The following is a 20,271-nucleotide window of genomic DNA, read 5'->3' as shown; positions in this document are numbered from 1 at the left end:
AAAAAAGCTAGGAAAGAACAGAGGGGGCTCAGACAAAAGGGAGTCATCCTTTGTCGAGTGTTGATGTTCAAGCTCCCACTCATACTCTTCATGAATGATAGCACATGTTGGTTGTGCAACACCAACTCCGTCAGTGGGTTGTTCCTTGTTCACAACAAGTGAAGAGTCTGAAATGGACGAACACAAGACAACATCATCCGGAGGAACACCTGAGTGCGAAGACAGAGGTTGAAGAAAATAATGCATATGGGAACTCGAAGGACTCACAACCAACTCTACGTGAAAATTGAGTGGAGTGATGTTGGGAGGGTGTGAAGGGTGAACAGATGTGCAAACATGATCCTCAACATAACTGGGTGATGGTGGAACTGGTGAATGAGAGAGAGGCAAATAGCTCGTTGAGACAGTGCCTGCTCCCACATGGGATTGTGCAGTTCCATCAATGAAGAAGGTTGAGCAAGGTTTGACATCAAGCTTCCTCTTGGGACAGGCAGATTTCTTAAGACAATACTCGAACCAGTCCCAGAGATAAGTGAACTTCATTTGGCTCCTCAGAGCTTGAAACTGCAAGTCACAAAAGCGCTGCCAAAAATCAATAACGGATTCATGTGGAGCCCTCCGTTGTTGTAATAGTTTCCGGTCAAGATGGTCTGGATCAAAATGATAGAACGTGTCTTCAATAAGATCACAAAAGTGCTCACATGAGTGCACGGTGTCAGTTGGTAGGCTGAGCACCCAACGAAATGGAGATTCACGAAGTGTGAATGCGAGTAGCAACCCGACCTGTTCGTCAGTAAACTCATCTTCCTCATAAATCATGGAAAGAAAGTTATGCAAGTGCTCAGGCCAGGCCACTTTGCCTTCACCATCATACGTGTGACTAGACAAGAGATTGAAAAGCTTCCTCGAGATGGAGACATATTCACTATTCAAAAATAATCTCAAGGAAAGAAGAATGCAAGACTCCCTGAAAGATATGTAAGGGTTCAAAATTGGATGAGAGGACTCTGCTTGTCATTAGGCCCTCCTTCTAGCACCAAAAATGTTAATAGTGTTGGACCCGCCAACATGTCAACGGGATCTCCCCGATAAGAAGTCCCGATTAGTCCTCAGACTGTTTGGTGTAGGAGTCCTAGCAGTGGGCCGTAAGGTAATGTGTTGACCGCAGTGTCGCACAGAGGTAAGTAGAATAAATCTATCAGTAGTAAGGGTGTGACTGATGCAGTGAGTCAAGGAAAATGTATGAGAGGTGCAAACACTTCTAAGGGGGAAGGAGGTGAAGGTGATTTCTAGTTTGAAAGGGATCAGTCCCAACTCGGCTAGGAACACACAACACAAAGGACATACACAACTTCCGGCGGAGTAGTCCACTTGGATGCGGAAGTCACATCATACAAGATAAGATAAGATGTACAACACTCATGGATCAGTCTGAGACGAGTGTGACGGTTGTTGTGGCAAGTTTCAAGTGAAAGGTTTGTCTGATGTCCGACAGAGCAGTTGACATGAACGGTGACAACATTAACAACATATGCAACACATTAACAAAAAGATTCATATAATTGCATGTAAATCAATTCATACATAAGTACGTAAGTTAAACAACACATATCATTAAAGCAACTGGAGCATTCCAACTACAATAACAACATATGCATGAAAATGTGTTGGCTCTTATTATATAAAGAATTTTAAGTCACAATCATACAATACATCCATGTAAACCTTCTAGCTCCAACAACGGAACGTTACAGCCACATCCGCCTGCTCCTCCAAAGAGATGTACTAGCTCCGTGCAGTGGAGAAGCCAAGGCGCGTTACAATACTGTCTAAGCCTTCTTCAAAATAGTCTTAGTAGAAGCTTGGCTGACCAAAAGCCTATACAATGAGTTATGAGGGACTATTTATAGCAAAGGGTGGGGTGACCCTTGACATTCCCCTTTGTGATAGTTCAACTACCCTCATGACTCTTCACCTACTCTATGACTGTTACATCCAACTGTTGACACTTGACTTACACTTGACATGACTCAACATTACAATGCACATGTACTCATGTGAGACAACATGGCTTGAGAAAGCCTTGCAAGACATCACTAACACTCGGTCCACTGTTGTGAGACCAACTCTTTGACATGCTTGTGATGGTGAAGCTGTTGAGTTGATGCCAAGCTTGGCCATCATTGATGGTGTGCATGCACCTCATGGTGACATCTTGCTGAGGTGAACTCTTGCTTTCGTTACAACGGGTGCATTGGTTCGACCCCTTCATCCAACTCGTTTTCTAACATGTGCATGGTATTTTTGGGTGCGATTGAACTGGAAGCACACTGATGCATAGTGTCCATGTTGATCTTCAGGTGTGTGCTGGTGGTCATGTGCATCAACTTGTCGAAGTACCCATTTGGCTCTAGTTGGACTTGCTTCTTGTCTTCGCCTTGGTGAGTGTGTTGAATGGGTTGGATTGCATGCATGCACACAATGACATGCATGCTGTTGAATCCCTTGCATGTGATCAACCTTCTGCTCACCATGTCTTCTTTGTGTTAGCTATTGGGATGGATCTTTAACTTGTCTGGGTGCAGTTTCATCAATGAATGCACATTGTGCCCACTGCTGTTCCTGATCCTGCTGCAACTCATTCATTTGTCTGTGCAACTTCATGTTCTTCCTGAGTTGCTGCTTCAACACATGCAACTCCTTCTTTGTTACATCTTCTGCTTCACGCGATCTTCACTTCGCACCGTCACTCCATAGCCGGAGTCTCCAAAATTGCTTTCATCATCAATGGACCTGCTTAAGCTTGCAACCTTGTTCCGCCTTCATGTTGTCAACAACCCTCCTCTTGCATTCGTTGCATTTGGTATGTTGTCTTCAACTCCTGTTCATGATGCTGCTCGTTGTGATGTTGCCACTTGATGTCTTCGTGAGTAGGCAAGCTCATAGACACTTGATCGACTGCATCCCCAAGCGTGCTCTGAATGGTTTCATCATCTTTCCTCTCATAGAAACCATTGTACCTATACTGTTGAGAGGCAGCTGAACACCTGCGCTACCTGGAGACATGGCAACACTCATAGCAAGAAATATGTCAGTCAAAAACCAAAATGAACATGAGAACTGACTTGCAACATACCTGGGTAATGATCATGAAGGTTGCACAATTTGCGGCCGGGAGGTTGGGAGATCGACTGCCAGGATTGCTCAAGGCACAGTTTGGGCTGCTGGGAGATTGGATGACTGCTGGAACTGTGCAATGTGCAGTCTAGTCTAGATGTTTACTGTTGGGATTGTGCAATGGGAAATTCTAGCTGGGAAGGATTGCTAGCCTAGGGACAGATCTGCGCAATTTCTTGGGCCAAGCAGCCACTGTCCTCCATAAATGCGCAAAATAGTCCTGGAGGCTAGTAGCGGGTAGGAATGCGCAAATTTGGAGAGGAAGGTGAGCCTTCCTTTCCCAGATTGCGCAATGCAACCTTGGTGAAGGTAGAGCCTGGGCCAAGGTTGGCCTGACTCGCCGACGGGCAACTAAAAGCAAGTAAGTTAGTGAATGCATGGCAAGACTAAGTGATAGCAAAAATGATTGACTGTGCATGAAAAACATGAATGAAAGATTCAACAAACAAATCAACATGCATGTGGGTGAGGCAGTTTGCCGGTTGGGCGAACGTCTGTGCAAAACAGTTTCATGCATGTGATAACATTGAGATAGCAATGAAAACTAAAACAGAGCTAGGACAAGCTAGTATATATGTAAACAATAGCAAGCATTCAAAGAAATTAAGTAAAAAATACTCCTACAAGTGAAAAACACAAAAAGCGATAGAAATGCAGCACAAGGCATGGGAAATGGGCTTACCCAAAAATAGCTGAGATGAATGTGCTGACTGCTCCTAGATGTGATGTGGGATGTCAGATTTGCAAGTTTTATGTGATGAATGAGCTCTACAGTGTCTGATTGATGAGTTTTGATAACATCGAGGTTGTGACACGCATGCCACAAATCTAGGGGAAGCGACACTTGGTCGGAGGTTTTGGAATTGCTCCTTGCATGTAACCTCCAACTGCTAAACATAGACCCCTGAAACAAGGGATGCCTTTGCATTCTATCTTGGGAGAAGCAACTCATGCATGCAAGTCTGTTTTGCTCAGTCTTGGAGGGAACCAGTCAACTTAGCTGCACATGCAAGAGACTGCTTGACTGTTGGAGAAAAATGTGCCTTTTTGGTTGGGAGTTGGCTGGCTGCCCAGGATATTTGTGCAATTCCTAGGTAGAGCAGCTGACTGCTGCCCAAATTTGCGCAAATCCCGGGATGAACAGTGCGCTGTTGGGAAAATTTTCCCAAATCCTGCTGGGAGGGTTGGCGGGCAGGATTGCACAATCTTGGAACCCAGCAGGCTGTCAGAGAGGATTGCGCAATTCATGGAGAGAAGGTTGGTTTTCCTCCAGAAATGCGCAATTTTCAAGGGGAAGCTGCTCAGCCTACAGTTGGACCAAGTCCGAGTGAGTAGCCTATGAGGGGAATGGATCAACTGTGATCGACAGGCTACCTTTGTGCGAGGAAAACACTTGAAGCTTGAGTACTTGATGAAGCAAGACAAATTTTTGTGTAAGGTTGGTAGGGAGGCTCCAAAATAGGCTAAGGTAAAATTTTAGAGGGTGGTTATAGCCGCTACAACATATTGATACAATTTTCCTATGATACGTGAGTTCATCAAGTAATCAATATCATAGTTGTGAACATACCAAAGGCATATGGCTCACTATTGAGTAGGGACAAGTCTCATAAATTCCACAGGTACTTTGTTATTGATTGGTCTCACCCCTAGTTACCCTATCAAGGAAAAAATAATAAAATACAAGTAAATAATGAGCCTCACTTGAAACACACAGTAACTCAACTCAAGGATCCCATTAAGATAATCAATACTGTCAAAACTACATTGGGGAATTGTTTTCTTAAGACTATCTTTCATGATCCTTTAGCCTAGTTAACTTGCACCACATCAGAAACACAACCGATCTCCTTCAAGTACTACAAGCTGGTGATAATGAACTCTATATTGAACTATATATATTGATAACTATACTAATATATATGTAAATATTTATGGTTTTACTAAATTTGAATTTGGTACTAACATTTGTACTTTACTTTTTGATGATTATGAAATGTATGACAAAGCTAGTGCAAGATGTACTCCAATAGACCATTGTGAACAAAAAACCTTGATGTCCTACTAGTTAGAATATGAATGTACAAATAATTTATAGATGATCACACCCTAGGTATGGAATATTAATTATGGTTTATGTAAATTCAAGAAGTATAGGTACACATGTTGTCTTTTAAATCATTGGAGGCTATCACCATTCCTCATTTCTTGAGTTCTTCCACTGAAGCTATCATGGATACATATTCTACTTCTCGTCCCTTGTGTCACTGTGTTTTATTGACTCAATTAGTAAACCACATATCCCAACCAAAACCCCAAGTTGGTGGATGATCTATGCTAATAAAACAACACTTGAGACCAACCTCATATACCTAATCATTCTAGTTAAGAGAAGTGTTGAGTTTTTCCAATAAAAACTACACTAGGTGCACCCTACATTGGACCCATTAGTCCATAATGAAATAAGAAAATTGATTGATGCACAAAGATATTTCAATATCAAATTCATCACATATATTATGACGTGTGCATTAGGGAGGAAAGGCCAAAAATCATTAAGATTCTCCTTTTGGAAACCCTTTTTCTTAGAGCCTATCATGCATGACAACTATGATCGTTGTTACCTCTGCATAAATAAAGTGGTTCTTTTTCTTTCATTTTTGGTCATTTTATTTACATTTTTCTATGATTTCCATTCTTTCAATTATCCTTGTTTCTCTCTCCCTTGTACATAAATAAATCCTATTCTGATAATGAATTCCATGATGTGACTTGACATATGATATCTTTACCCAAATATTTATTTTAGGCATGGCATAGGTTAAATCATGGATCTGTGTGCAATGCTTAAGAACATTTCAAAGAATACCACAATTTCAGTTCTTCCAAAAGATAATACAATCTATGTGGGGAACACTCTCTGAACAATGGTAATGTTGAGTGGACTTGGATCTAACTATTGACCTGGTTAAGAAGCCTCTAATAGCCTATAAATTATTTATATCCTCATCTTGATCTAAAAGCTCAAGCTTGAGAAAGGATGTTAGGGAGAAAACTTACAACAAGTAGTATTTAAAATTTCCCAAGGGACCACCTTGGCTTCCATTCAAGATCCACTCATCCACCTTGTGGTCAACTAAGCCCAATAAGGAAAAGTCTCATAAATGAAAAATTTTCAGTAAATAAAAGATAAAGGTTTGGGAATGGTTTCTTGAGCAACAAGAACCCATAAGAAACTTCATCAGGGCTATGGATTCTCATTGGTAATGAAGCAATGTTTGTGATTCTGAGATGACTTTGTTCGAGCTATGGACGCTCGTTGGCAGTAGAGCTAACGATAGAAACACATATTTAATGTTTGATTATTCATTCTACACATCTTTAATGTTTGATTATTCATTCTCTTGAAGCATCACTATTCACTACACTAATGTCTAAGTGAAGAGGAAAACTCTTGGAAAAGTTTACACCCTTTTGGTTCTTCCTTGGGATGCAACCAAAATCAGGAAAAGAGAAGTCATGTAACTTAACCTTCCATAGTTCTCAGTAGTGGTACCCTAATGGTAGGAACACGATGTTTGAAAAGCACATAAATCACATGCAGTGGTACCCTCATGGTATGAACAAGATGTTTTACAATATCATCAATAACATGTGATTCCGACATATTCTTAGATATACACAAATATTCATGGGTCCTAGCAATGTTTCTGCCATTTTTTGTGGCTCTGATAACAACCCCCCTCATTTCTCTCAAGGCCTTATGCTTCGAAGTAATTGAGGGACCCCACTTTTCCACTAAGTTTATAGGTTAACACACCAAGTCTATCCAACACTTGAAGCCTATGATCAACCCTATAATGATCTAAGAAAATGGAGGAGAACGTATGAGTTTTACTAGGGTTTACTATACAATTCATCAACATAAATACCCCCTCCAACCCTTATTTTTTCTGAGGCAACCTTTGGGAATGATTTAAATTAAGCCATATTTCAAATTTTGATGATTTTAGCCTTTGTGTAATGCTGCACTATGCCTATTTTCAATGTTGTATCATACAACTAGCACTCAATGTAGCATTACAGGTCCATATTTAGACAGAATTTGATGTTTTTCCTTAATTTTTTCCTTATGTGGCCTCTATAGCGCTATGTTAACCACCTGGACAATGCTATAACACTAAAATGTGTTGAAAGGATGAACTAGAGAGTTTTATTGGCCTCTTCGTCAACTCTCTAGAATTATCCTGTCCATCTTCTCAACGCTATAGGGTCTCCCTTGTGCAAATCTGGTGCGCCCCACAAAAAAAAAAAGAATTTGACCTCTTTGAGGCTCATCATGCATAAATGATCTCAAAGGTAGCAATATAATACATAAATGATGCTTAATGATGTGCTACAATGTATCAATGAAATTCCCCTCAAATATATAGCACTGTATTGTCCCTTTTCTCAGCGTTACAAGGTATCCCTTAGTGAAATTTTGGTGTTTTTCTTTAAATTTTTGCCTCCCCAAGCCACTGTACTGCAATGCTGCTCATTATTACAATAATATAGCACATAATTGATTAATAATGCAATGATACATCATATTCTCAAGCTTTTGGACTAAGCCATGGTGATTCCCTCAAAGTTTTCCCTCAGTTATGCTGCCTTTCGCCCAGGCTTTCTTGGTGTAACATTGACCAAAATTAGAGGTAAAAGGAAGAATTCATTAACTAAAAAAAAATTATTTAAAAAATTATTCTTATCCCAAATAGATTCAAGATACTTCTCCCTAAGATGCCTAGGGTTTCCCCTCCTAAGAACTGCTAGGGTTTCATGCTCTAGAGCCATCTCAATGCTCTAACTCAACTTTTGGGTTTCATTAATGACACACCTTCTGAATTCAATAATGGCTACATAAACAAGTATTATCATGTAGTTCCTTTTTCAGAAGCACATAGAGGGTCCTCCATAGGAAAATGCTTAGCCATTTAGGTCAAAATTTTGAATATGCAATTGTGATAGGTAGGAGTGCTTTTTGGGTTGATTTAGTTAGTTTCACTCTCCTTAACATTAAAAATGAATACTTTTACACAGGCATAGCCACACCTTAGAATCCAAGCCTCTTAATTCTCCACGTTCAACATGACAGACTAATTTTTATAATGGGTGGTGTTGTTTTCATTGATTGTGCAAAAGATTTCAATCCAGAGACGACCACTTTGAAAGCTAGCCAAGAACTAAAACACCTAGCTACAAGGAGTACTATGTGCTATATATCAGTAGTAATTAAAGTATAGAGAATATATTTGAATCTTAATGGAAGCCCCATGATCAAGACACGAGTGGACAAATGTCTCCATCTTTGTTAGTTGATGATTTAAAGTTACAAGAGATATTAGAGAAGGATGAGGCTCAATCAATGGAACAATGCCAACAAAAAATAGCCTTGTGCTCACCCTTGATCCCATTGAAGAAGAATGTGCTCGTACTATCCCAAGGCACAATATAATGTTACACAATAATTGAAAGTAAGCCATCCTAAAAAGACAAAATGATTATATCACACTATGAAGTCTAGGTGGCATACCTTTAAGGCAACATGTTTTTCTCAATTGAATATTTCATCAAAATGTAATAGATGCCAGCCTCACTCTCAATAGTTTCAAAATATTTTCATTTATCATATTTGTAAATTAAGAGAAGTTGAAAATTTGTAACTAGCCTAACATGAAGTTGAATAGTCAGAAAGGTGATTACTAACTCAAGTCTATAAATAATGTAAAGCTCTATATTGGAAGGAACTTTTGGACTTTTTAGGTAGGAAAAATCTTAGAAGAGTTCCCATTTTAGGATTTCTTATTCTTCTTTGAAATCACTAAAGACCAAATATTAGAAGTTGACAACTCTATATTGATTGATTGATAATATGGAGAAGCCTTTGAAAGGCCATTCTCAAAACTATATGATTACATGCATCTTGTTCATGTTTGTACTAACTACTCATCAACTATTCATGTATGCGTGTGTTTTGTGGGATGTATATCACTAAGATTATGGAATATCTTTTAGATTAGAGGGTTTCTCTCACATTCTTTCTCTTTGAATTTTTGTACTTTCATTTATGAGTACTTGTTATATCTCAATGTTGACTATTATTCATTTTCTCTAGTAAGTTAAGCTCCTGTTGTTGCTTTGGATTACATCCAACTATTTCCTTACTTGTGCAGTTGTGAGTTACCTGCTCATTGCTTCATGTTTCTTCTCTATCTCTTACTACTATTGATGTAGTTCAAACTATTTTCATCTTATTGGATTAGTTCATGTAGCTTAGATTCCACATACTCCTTGCTATGATGATCCCTCATATCTCATAGCATTCCTGAAACCAATAATGGTTACCAAGCTAGAATTTGGGACCTCATACCAGAGAGAATCCCTAAAACAATGTTACCAACTCAACGAGAACCATAATCTAAAAACAAGAACTCTAACCCAAAAAACCCCTATTTTTGCACCAAAAACTTGGAAAACACCCAAAAATAAAAAAAGTGGTGATGCAACATCACCCTTTTCTAGGGTTAAAATTCTAGCATTTTTCAGCCATGATTAAAAATCAAATTCATGATCATGGAAAACCTTAAAATTCCAACAATTCAACTATAACATTAAAGATTAGGCTAATCTTAGCACTATGGATGGGGTCGTTCCCCACTGTGAAGAACCGTGACCCATAGCCTAACATGCTTTTGTGGATCAAAACCCTATGTCAAACACCTTATTGGGTGGATCGATGGGCACCAGCAGCGATTCATACTACATTCCAATAAGGAAACCAAACGACTGCCTTATTAACCACACAACATGACTTTCGTAGACAATGTACGCGGTTCGTGAGATGTCGAATCCATTGGGGCAAAAGTAGTAGTAAGTATGGTATACCATTATGAAAGGATACTGTGTGCTTCTCAGCGAAGGTTTCCATGCACTTCTCGGGTTCAACCTTGATTGGTGGGCTAACATAGAATAAAAATATCGATCAAGAAGCACATGATGCGTGGAGTCCAGGGGGTGGGAGGCCAGTGGGCAATGCCACGAAACAGTACACAGTGTTCCTGGGACATTGAGGAGTCAATTGTATATGAGGGAGTAGATATTGTATGTGCCAGTTCGTCTAACGCGTCTACTCTCGAAGTATATCATCCTCACTTGGGATATGTAAAGTACCTCATATGGGAATAGAGTAAATGCGAAAGCCATCGCCTCTCATGTCAGTGTTCTAGGTTGCAAGACATAGAGAGCTCCATGGCCAAACCCTTCTCGAGAGGAAAGGTTGAACAACATGGGGCGAGTCGGGCACACAGTGAAGGGTTTGATGGATTTGACGCTGATTGGATTGTGTAGATGGACGACCTTAATCCCACTATCTTACATGTCCTAAACTCGTTGCTTCTGGTAGTGCAAGAATCAAAACCCATAGCTAGCCCCACGAGGTTTTATTCAGGAGCCATGATTTCATTTACCTCCATACATGTATGCATATTTTATAAGTTTGATTTAGAAGGCTCACTTTCATTATCATTTTCCCTTGGCTTATTGTTCTTCTATATTAACGATATGAAAAAGAAGAGATCATATTTCCATGGCATGTCCAAGGGATATTGAATTTCATCTAGAATTTTGCCTACCACCCTACCACCTTGATTGTTTAAGAGGGCATAAACCCCCTGGGAAATGGAATATATTATATGATTCTTCTTCTTGGACTTTGAAAAGAATGCCTCGTCAATTTGGACTAACTGCTTGACATATGCTCACACCAAAATTGTTGGGGTAAGGAGCATAGGAAGCTAGGAAGGGGCAATATACATAAATACCCTACCTTGAGGTACATATTAATTTCCTAACACATCATCTTTGGTTCCCTCACTATAATAACTGGGAAAGCAATATACATCAAGATATTGAGAGAATTTCAACAAGTGTCTCAAGTGATGGTTCCGACTTAGAACCGAGAGACCAAGCGAGGCATCAGGCTTCATACCGAACAACCTAAACTTGCTCCTTTCCAATTTCTTAACATAGACAACCCGTCCTAATCTCTCCTTTCTCCTAAACATAGAATAGATAACTTGACTTGGTAATTCTCGTATTGGTGCCTAATCGAACATAGGGAACTTGATACTTGCTTTGTCAACCCAACCTTCTCAGCTGCACCACCTGCTTTGTCAACCCAACATATACAACTAGGAATGTCTTGGCTCCTAATCATCGAACATAGGCTACTTGTTTCCCCTTTTGGTTCTTCCTACCAAACACTTACTAATATCATATCACCTTGCAAGCACTAAACTTATAAACTCCTAATATCTCCCCTCTACTTGACATACTGAACCTTCCTTCTTGACTTGACCCACTTTCCTTGCCTTGATGAAAAGAAACAACTCCATGATGACTTGCAAGAATCAATATGCGTTATTCCTCATTGACTACGTGGTTGTCTTATTCTTGTTATTTTCCAACTGACAAAAAGACTTATTGGTCTTTTCGTTGTTCTTCATAGCGAGTGTGAGTCGTTCCTCCTTGCCATGAGAAAGGCTATTTTTTCGCATGACTCTGAAAAACCTTAAAATAATGACTTTTTTCAACCACAGAATTAAAACCAAAATAGCATAAGTACAAAAAACCCTAAAATTTCAACGTTTTTTAACCATGACTTTATAAACCAAATATCATGACTAAAAAATCTTGAAATATCAACATCTAAATCAAAGAATAATTCTACAAAGAACAATTTTTTTAAAGGCCGAAATTATAGCTCTTTTGAGATCTTTGCGTATGACAACTTAACCTATTGTTAACAAGGCATTAGAATTGCAATATTTTTTAACTATGACTTATAAAATCACCCTTAGTGTACACAAAATCATGAAAATCACTCTTTAAAAAAAATGACGTAACACAATTTTCTTAATTTTTTTTTTAAACAATCTAATTAAAAAAAAATGTATTTTCCAAAGAAATTAAAAAATCAATAAAAAGTGATTAATTTTTTTTAAAGTAATGAGAAAAAACAACATAAAATTTTACAAAATCATTTTAAAAAATAAATAAAAAATAATTAAAAAACTTATATAAAAATATTATATATATATATATATATGGAAAAATACATCAAAATAATTTTTTTTAAAGGAAAAAAATTAAAAAATATATATTTTTTGAAAAAAAACATTTTGAAAAATAAATAAATAAATAACTATATATATATATATAACAAAAAAGATTAAAACAAATATTTTTTTGTTAAGTTTTGTGAGCCTTGAGATGACTATGTGCTTAAGCTTTAGCTTGGGAAATTATGACCCAAGGGTATCTAAGTAGTCAAAATCACCCGTGGATCGCCCCCTGCCTAGGCCACTCAGAGCTTTTACACGACTATACTTTTGTCCACGAAGTTTCGAATTGGTGACCTTCACATCACAAACTACCTTAATAGTACACCTATCACTATCTATTTTATGCCTATTTTATGCCCCGCGGGAAAAATAAACAAATATATTAAAACTCCTAAAAGACAAAAAAAAAAATGAACTTGTTTAATTAAAAATTTTAAAATTAAAATTAACTTATTTAATAAAAAAAATTCAAAAAATAAACATATTTAATAGAAAATTTTTAAAAATAAATATCCTTATTTAATTAAAAAAGAGAAAAAAGGCATAAAACAAAACTTATTAAAAAAACAAATAATTAAAAAGGAAAATAGTGTGTTGTGGGGAAGGGTGATTCTCAGCATCAGGACTCCACTCACGGAGTTAGCTAGGCAACCAGGGGCACAACACGTTTTTTTTTTTAAGTAAAATTTATTTGTTATTGTTTATTTTTAATTTTGTATTTTAATGCTTTTTCTTTTTCAGAAACATTTCCTTTATTCTTATTTATTTTGGTTAATTTATTTTTTATTGCTTTAAAATGACTTGTTACAAAAATAGATGATATTGTTTATATTATATTTAGTCATAGTCTGTTTTAAGGGAAACCAATATTGTTGACGTTCGACAATAGTTTAGGTATATCAAAATGTTAACAACTATCATTGTTACTTCCATGACAACTAAAAATAAAAGACATGTGCCGAGTGGCTAAATGCAACACCAAGAATAAAATGAAGTAACCAGGGCTGTATCCTGAGCACTAGTTCCTGCTAGTGCTATAGGTTTTATACCAAATTGGAGATGGCCTTCTATGCCAGCAAGACAAGCATCCAAACTAGCAAGACAGGAGAGTTGATGACGATGAAAACATTGGATTTCTATTATATCGTTGTAATCTTCATTTTTTCCTCTAGGACCTTGCCCAAGAGTGTCTTCATCTGCCAGTGGAGGGTAATGGAGTTCAAATATTGACTTCATCTTCGTCTGGTATGTCCAGGGTTAGGAACCCAATTGGCTACTTCGGCTTGCATTTCAAAGGCAGAGTAAGCTTAGTAGTTATTAGTGGTCAAGGCTTCAAGTTGATTAATTTCCTCTTGGATTTTTGGAGGAATGAAAGAGAGAAAAATGATTATTGTAGCTTGAGCTTGGGCTTGGGATTGTGGTTGGCCTTGAGGATCTCTGCCACAAACCCTTGGAGGTAGCGCATCCTTTATCAGGGCATGCTACGGTTGGTTACTGGGGATCAAGATAGAAATGTCACCCAAAAAACCCTGAAATCGAGGGGACTGTAAAATAGAAAAACCAAATAGAAATAAAGCCCAAGGAAACTCAAATTGCTAGGGGAGTCTATGTCGACTTATTGAGAGATGGAGCAGTTGAGGGGAGGCGAATAAAGGACTCCAAGCAAGGTCCAAAATCCACAAAGAGACAAGGAAACCAAAACCAATGCTCACCCCCATTATGCTCTGAGCACTATTGTAACAACCCCAAGTTAAATTTCCATGTAAGTAAACTAAACCAAGGTCATGGGACATGTATTCCAAGATGAATGGAGGAGAAAAATATTACACTAGGAATGACTTGTGGTTTATTATTGGCTATGGAAATTGGCATTGGCATTGGAAAAGGAAAAAGGCAATAAATGACAATTTGATGTAAGGAATAAAGGGAAATTGGAGAAAAGGAAGAAGAAGGGACAAGAATATACATGAAAAGGAAAATGAAGGAAAAGTAAAAGAAAAAAGGAAAATAAAAGGTGAGTGAACATTCATACACAATCTTACACATTCTAGCATTCACTTACAAGAGAGAAGAGCAAGAGAGAGAGAAAGAAAGCAAGAAAAAAGAAAGGGAGTGCAAGAGGAAGATTGGACAATAACAAGCAAGGGCAGAAATCAAGAAGAAAAGGAGCGATAAACAAAAGGATTTTGTAGGTAACAGATTGCATGTTTAGTTATCTTGCTTGGATGTGAATGCACGGTTTATGCATTAGTTTATTGGTCATGTTTGCCATGGGATTTTCTTGGAATGATAGTGATGTCCAACCTTGCCTTTTCCATTTCTTGGATATTCATGATGTAGTGGGTTCCCTGTAGCAAGCTCCATCAAAAGTATGCAACATGGGTACTCCTTAGATGAGGAATCAAATTCTGCATCCAACAAGTGTTTCCGCTCAAAATTTGAGTAAACCCATAAGGAGATAAGTTAAAAATACGAGTTGAAAAAATAGTTTTTTCTTTTTTCCCTCTAAAATTTAATGATGTAATCTAATCTTAGTTTATTATTTCCACTATTATTTTATAATTTCCTTAGGAGGCCCATTTTATACCTCAAAATTCCCCTAATGAGAACTCTTGACACGTGGGTGGAGACAGGAAAATTCCTCTAGGTGTGGTGAAGAAAGTTTGAGGCATCCATGCTTGTATTGGTTTCGATGATTTATGGCCTGATTTATGTGAAATCATTGTGGTTGAGGGTTGAGGTGGTTTAGCCTCTAGATTCCTTGGTTGGTTTTGTTTTAGTTTATCCCATGTGATCCCACATTCATGCTTGGAATATGGCACAAGGGTGATTGGGTGGAAGAAAATTTTGGTTCATCTCAATCTATGGTCTGGTGGTATGTGGAAGTCCTTGACTTAGTTGGCTCTATGCATATGTTATTATGTGTTATTTATTATTGATATCAATGAGCACATGTATTGGTTATTGTATTGACTTTATGACTCGTTTGTCATAGATTCATTATGGTTAAGTGATGGTTATGGGTATGGTACATTCTTATTGTATGATGTGCTCTTGTTATGGATCTTGTTCATGGTTTGATAAGTTATTGAATGGTTATATGAATGTATGGGATAACAAGTGTTGTTGTAGCTATCCTAGAGGGAAGCAAGCCTTCTTGATGATTCTCTAATGAAACTAACAAAATAGTGAACATATATGCATTCAAGAACTTTGGTTACTATGTTTACAAAGTGTTTTTCTAAATGTTTATCATGTGTTTAGCAAGATTGGGAAAGATTTGAGCCTAAGTTTAGATTATGTAGACTTGTGATTATCACTGGCAGGGTTCTGGAAAGTTCTGGGTAGTGGCCTATAGGCTAGCCATGAAATTCTGGCACTGAATGTGCGACCACTGGCATGGAACTGGGGGTTTTCGGCTGTAGCCGCATGGCGGATGGATTATGCATGCAAATGGAGCCTTTTGTCCGCATGGACTATACTACATGCATGTGGCTAGGATGTAAAGTCAAGTTGAAAGATATTTCTATCTCAGGGAAATATCATCAGTGGATGTTATTGGACATTTGGGTGATCAGGTGTCCTTGGGATGTTAGAGTATGTTTTAGGATAGTAGACCCCACTTCCATAACTAGAACTTGGATGTTGGGTCATGCATAGTAACTATTGTCTCATGTTTACCCTAGTGAGCTTATAAAAGCGGGTAAATGTGGGGTGGGGTGTTACAGAGTGGTATCAAAGCGAGGTTGCAACATTGGAATTCAAGGTAAACACATATTGTCAGGCATTCATGTAAGTTGTTTATATGTTTTCCATGCATGCATGTTAGCTAATTATTGATATTTCTATTTTATCATGCACACGATATGTTTTATCATGCTAATATGGATTGGTCTATGCAGATGCAATAGCCTCACCAACAGTAAGTTGAGGTACACTTTTAATTATGCTTTTATTTATATAATAGCGATATGTTGCAGGAAATAGAAGGCCAAGAGATGAAGAGAAGAATAGTTGAGTACAATTCATATGACTCCCCGTATAGGTCGGAAGAGACATTAGTGGGATGGGAGAGATTATTTGAACAACAGGGAGAGGGAGACTCTCCTAATCTAATAGATACATTGAGAAGTTTGAAGGAAGAGATCATAAGTTGCAAGTTAGACAATGAGAGGTTGATTGAAGCATAAGAAAGGCTTGTGAAAGCTCAAGAAAATCAAGACGAGGTTAATGCAGTCATCCTCCAAAGCCTTTCAGATTTGTAGAAGCAGGGACAATTGGGAATCAGTCATGGGGACAAACAAGAAGAAAATAATAATGGTGTATATGGAAGCAGGTCTCAGAAAAGGCATAGGTTGGACATGGATGATATAGTGAAGCGTGGAAGACTCTTGGATACACTTGAAAGGAGGGCTAACACTCATGGATTTTATTCTAGCTCTACTTCTAGGAGACATCATCACCGTCACCACCAAAGTCATTATAAGAAGAATGAGAAGGGATATTTTCTATAAGAGTTCAAGAAAGCCAAGCCTCCTACATTTTATTGCGAGTTGACCAAGTCAGAAGATGTAGAAGCACAACTTCTTGGGATGAGGAAATTATTCAGACTTCATAATTACTCTGAGAATATGAAATCCAAGGCAACTACTTTCAGTCTTAAGGGAAAATAAAATATTTGGTGGGAAGATGTTAAGCATTTAAGAGGTATTAGAGTGAAGGAGTTGATTTGGGCAGAATTTGAAACTCTTTAGGAAGAAGTACCTGTGTGAGAGATATTATGATGGAAAGGCCAAGGAATCCTATGATCTCAAGTTGGGTTCCATGTCATATGAATAATATAAAACTAGAGTTCTGAAGTTGTTGAGATATATTCCCTATCTCAAGGATGAGAAAGCAAAGATCTAAAGGTTCATCAACGGATTTCCATTATCATTCAAATACTAGATTGATTTTGATGAGCCTCGGTCTTTGGAGGAAGCTATCAAGAAATTGAAGCATTGTTATGAGTAGTCAAAGTGCAAGCCTGAGTTCAAGTGTGATTGGAAGGGTAATGAGAAGACTAAAGGAAAATGGCCTAAGAAGGTAGGAATATTTTGGGATGCTGGTGACAAGGAAAATGTGGCTCTGCATAAGAAGTTCAATGCAGCTGAGAGAGGATATGGGTCTCAGCCCAAGGAGCAACAAAATAAAGGAAATGGAATAAACCATTGAAGTGTTGGACCTATGGTGGAGACCATCACAGGAGGGATTGTCCATCATATCATGGTGGAATACCTCAGATCTATAGTGCTCAAGAGACACAGATAGTTGGGGATGTAGGCCAAATACTTCCCTAGATCTATGCAATAGTGGATAACTGGCAGGAAGGTCATTACACATCCATTATCAAGATGGAAGGTAAGCTTTATGATCAAGTTGTTTTCATTTGATGATCCTAGATCGAATTATATCGGTATTAGTCCTGGACTGGTGGATAAGTGTCAGTTGAACAATGAAGTGAATACAAAATATTGGTTTGTGCAGTTGGATATATGGACCAAGAGAAGAGTTCATCATTGGGTGAATTTTTGTGCATTTGAGATTGATGGCATGCCTACAACAAAAAAATGAATTTGCTTCCTTTGGGTTCATATAACATGCTTTTTGGCATGGATTGGATGTTTATTCATAGGAATAAAGTAGATTTCTATGACAAGGCCATTGCGTGCCTAGATGAGGATTGAAAAAAGAGTCTTGCAGGGAAATAAGAAGAGTACCTCAGTGAGGATGGTTACAACTATGCAAGCTAAGCGCAATCACATGAAAGGATGTTTATTGTTTGCAGTACATGTTTCCAATGACAAAGGGAAGGGGGGAGATTGATATGAGATCATGATATCATTAGGTGTGCATCAAAGAAGAAGACATCTACAAGACTGCATTTCGTACAAGGTATGGGCACTATGAGTTTGTGGTGGTTCCTTTTGGTCTTACCAATGCTCCAACCACCTTCATGTGTTTGATGAAAAATGTGTTGCACCCTTACCTAGATAAGTTTGTGATAGTATTTGTTGATGATATATTGATATATTCAAAGAATGAGTAGGAGCATGTAGATAACTTGGTAGTAGTATTGAGATTGTTGAGAGAGAATAAGTTGTATGCCAAGCTCAACAAGTGTAGTTTCTTTTAGACTCATATTCATTACTTGGGACATGTTGTTTCCAAGGAGGGGATAGCAGTGGACCCAGAAAAGATTAAGGCTATCATGGAGTGGCCAGTTCTGAAGAATATGGATGAGGTCAGATCATTTATGGGATCACATCTTTGCAGAGGAAAGGAAATAAGTTTGAATGCATTGCTGAGTATGCAACTAGTTTGATTAGTTGAAGTAGTTGCTTACTAATGCTCTAGTTTTGAAGATTGCAGATCCTGATAAACAATTTGTGGTTTGTACATATGATTGCAAGGAAGGACTTGGTGGAGTCATGATTCAAGAAGGGTAGGTGGTTTTCCATGAATCACAGAAGTTGAATGAGCATCAAAATAATTTTGTGACTCATGATATTGAGTTGGAAGCTATCATTATTGCACTGCAGATGTGGAGATGTTATCTCCTTAGTAAGAGGTTCGTTTTGATGAATGATAATAGTGGACTGAAGTACTCATTTAATCAACCAAACATGAATGCAAGTCAAGCTAGATGGTTGGCTACTCTCAGTGAGTTTAATTTTGAGATAAGGTATATCAAGGGCAAAGAGAAATCAGTTGCGGATGCTCTTAGTAGGAGAGTGCAGGTGAATCATATTTCAATTGTGAGATCTTATGGGACATATTTACATGAGAATATATGACATGTAGGGAAGCATGATGAGAAGTACCAGTAGCTGAAGCAGAGATTTCAGAAACAAGGTGAAGGTGATAGGGATGAGGAGTATTGCCTCACAATAGATAGATCGATTAGATTCAAGAGCATGATCTATGTGCCCGACAGTGGTGAACTGAAGAAGCTTACTTTGAAAGAGTTTCATGTCAAGCTATATTCAGGCCACCCAAGATACCATAAGACTTTGAAAACTACCAAGAAGTTCTAATGTTGGACGGATTTGAAGAAAGAGGTGGATGAGTTTGTGGCAAGGTGCTTGGAATATCAACATGTGAAAGATGAATGCAACCATCCAACTGGTTTGTTGCAGCCTATTTAGATTTCAGAATGGAAATAGGAGGTCCTTTCCATGGATTTCATTACAGGTTTTCCTAGGACATCACGGCAACATGAATTCATCATGGTTGTAGTTGACAGGTTGAGCAAGGTAGCTCACTTCGTTACAGTTAGGTCTACTAATTCAACTAGTGAAGTGGCCCAGGTATTCATTAAGGAGATAGTGATGTAACATTGAGTTCCCAAGAGGATTATATCAGATAGAGATTCCAAGTGCACTTCCAAGTTTTGGAAGGAGTTGTTGGCAGGATTGGGGAAAGAGTTGGCCTTCAGTACACCTTATCATCCGCATCCAGATGGACAAACATAGAGGGTTAACATGATTCTTGGGGATATGTTGATGATGTATGTCATGTATTAGCAGAGGAAGTGGGAGGAGTATCTTCCACTGGTGGAGTTTGATTATAATAATGGGTATTAATAATCCTTGAAGATGAGTCCATTTGAGGCTCTCTATGGGAGGAGTTGCAATACACTTATCATTTGGAGTGATCTAGTGAACAGGGAGTTGATTGGAATTGATATGTTGTGGGAGATAGAGCAAGAGATGTAGGTTATCAGAAACAATTTTAAGGAAACACATGACAGGTAGAAGAGCTATGCAGATCAACATAGGGTATTCAAGGAGTTTCAGGTTAGGGAGCATGTGTACTTGCGTATCAATTCCAAGAAGAGCTCCTTGAGGATTAGATCATGTGCCAATTTGGCACCTCGATATTGCAGGCC

Source organism: Pinus tabuliformis, chromosome 9, assembly GCF_031772625.1.
Source record: "Pinus tabuliformis cultivar Carrire ecotype Pingquan chromosome 9, CPIR1, whole genome shotgun sequence".
Lineage (NCBI taxonomy): Eukaryota > Viridiplantae > Streptophyta > Pinopsida > Pinales > Pinaceae > Pinus > Pinus tabuliformis.
Note: the sequence above shows the minus strand (reverse complement) of the source record.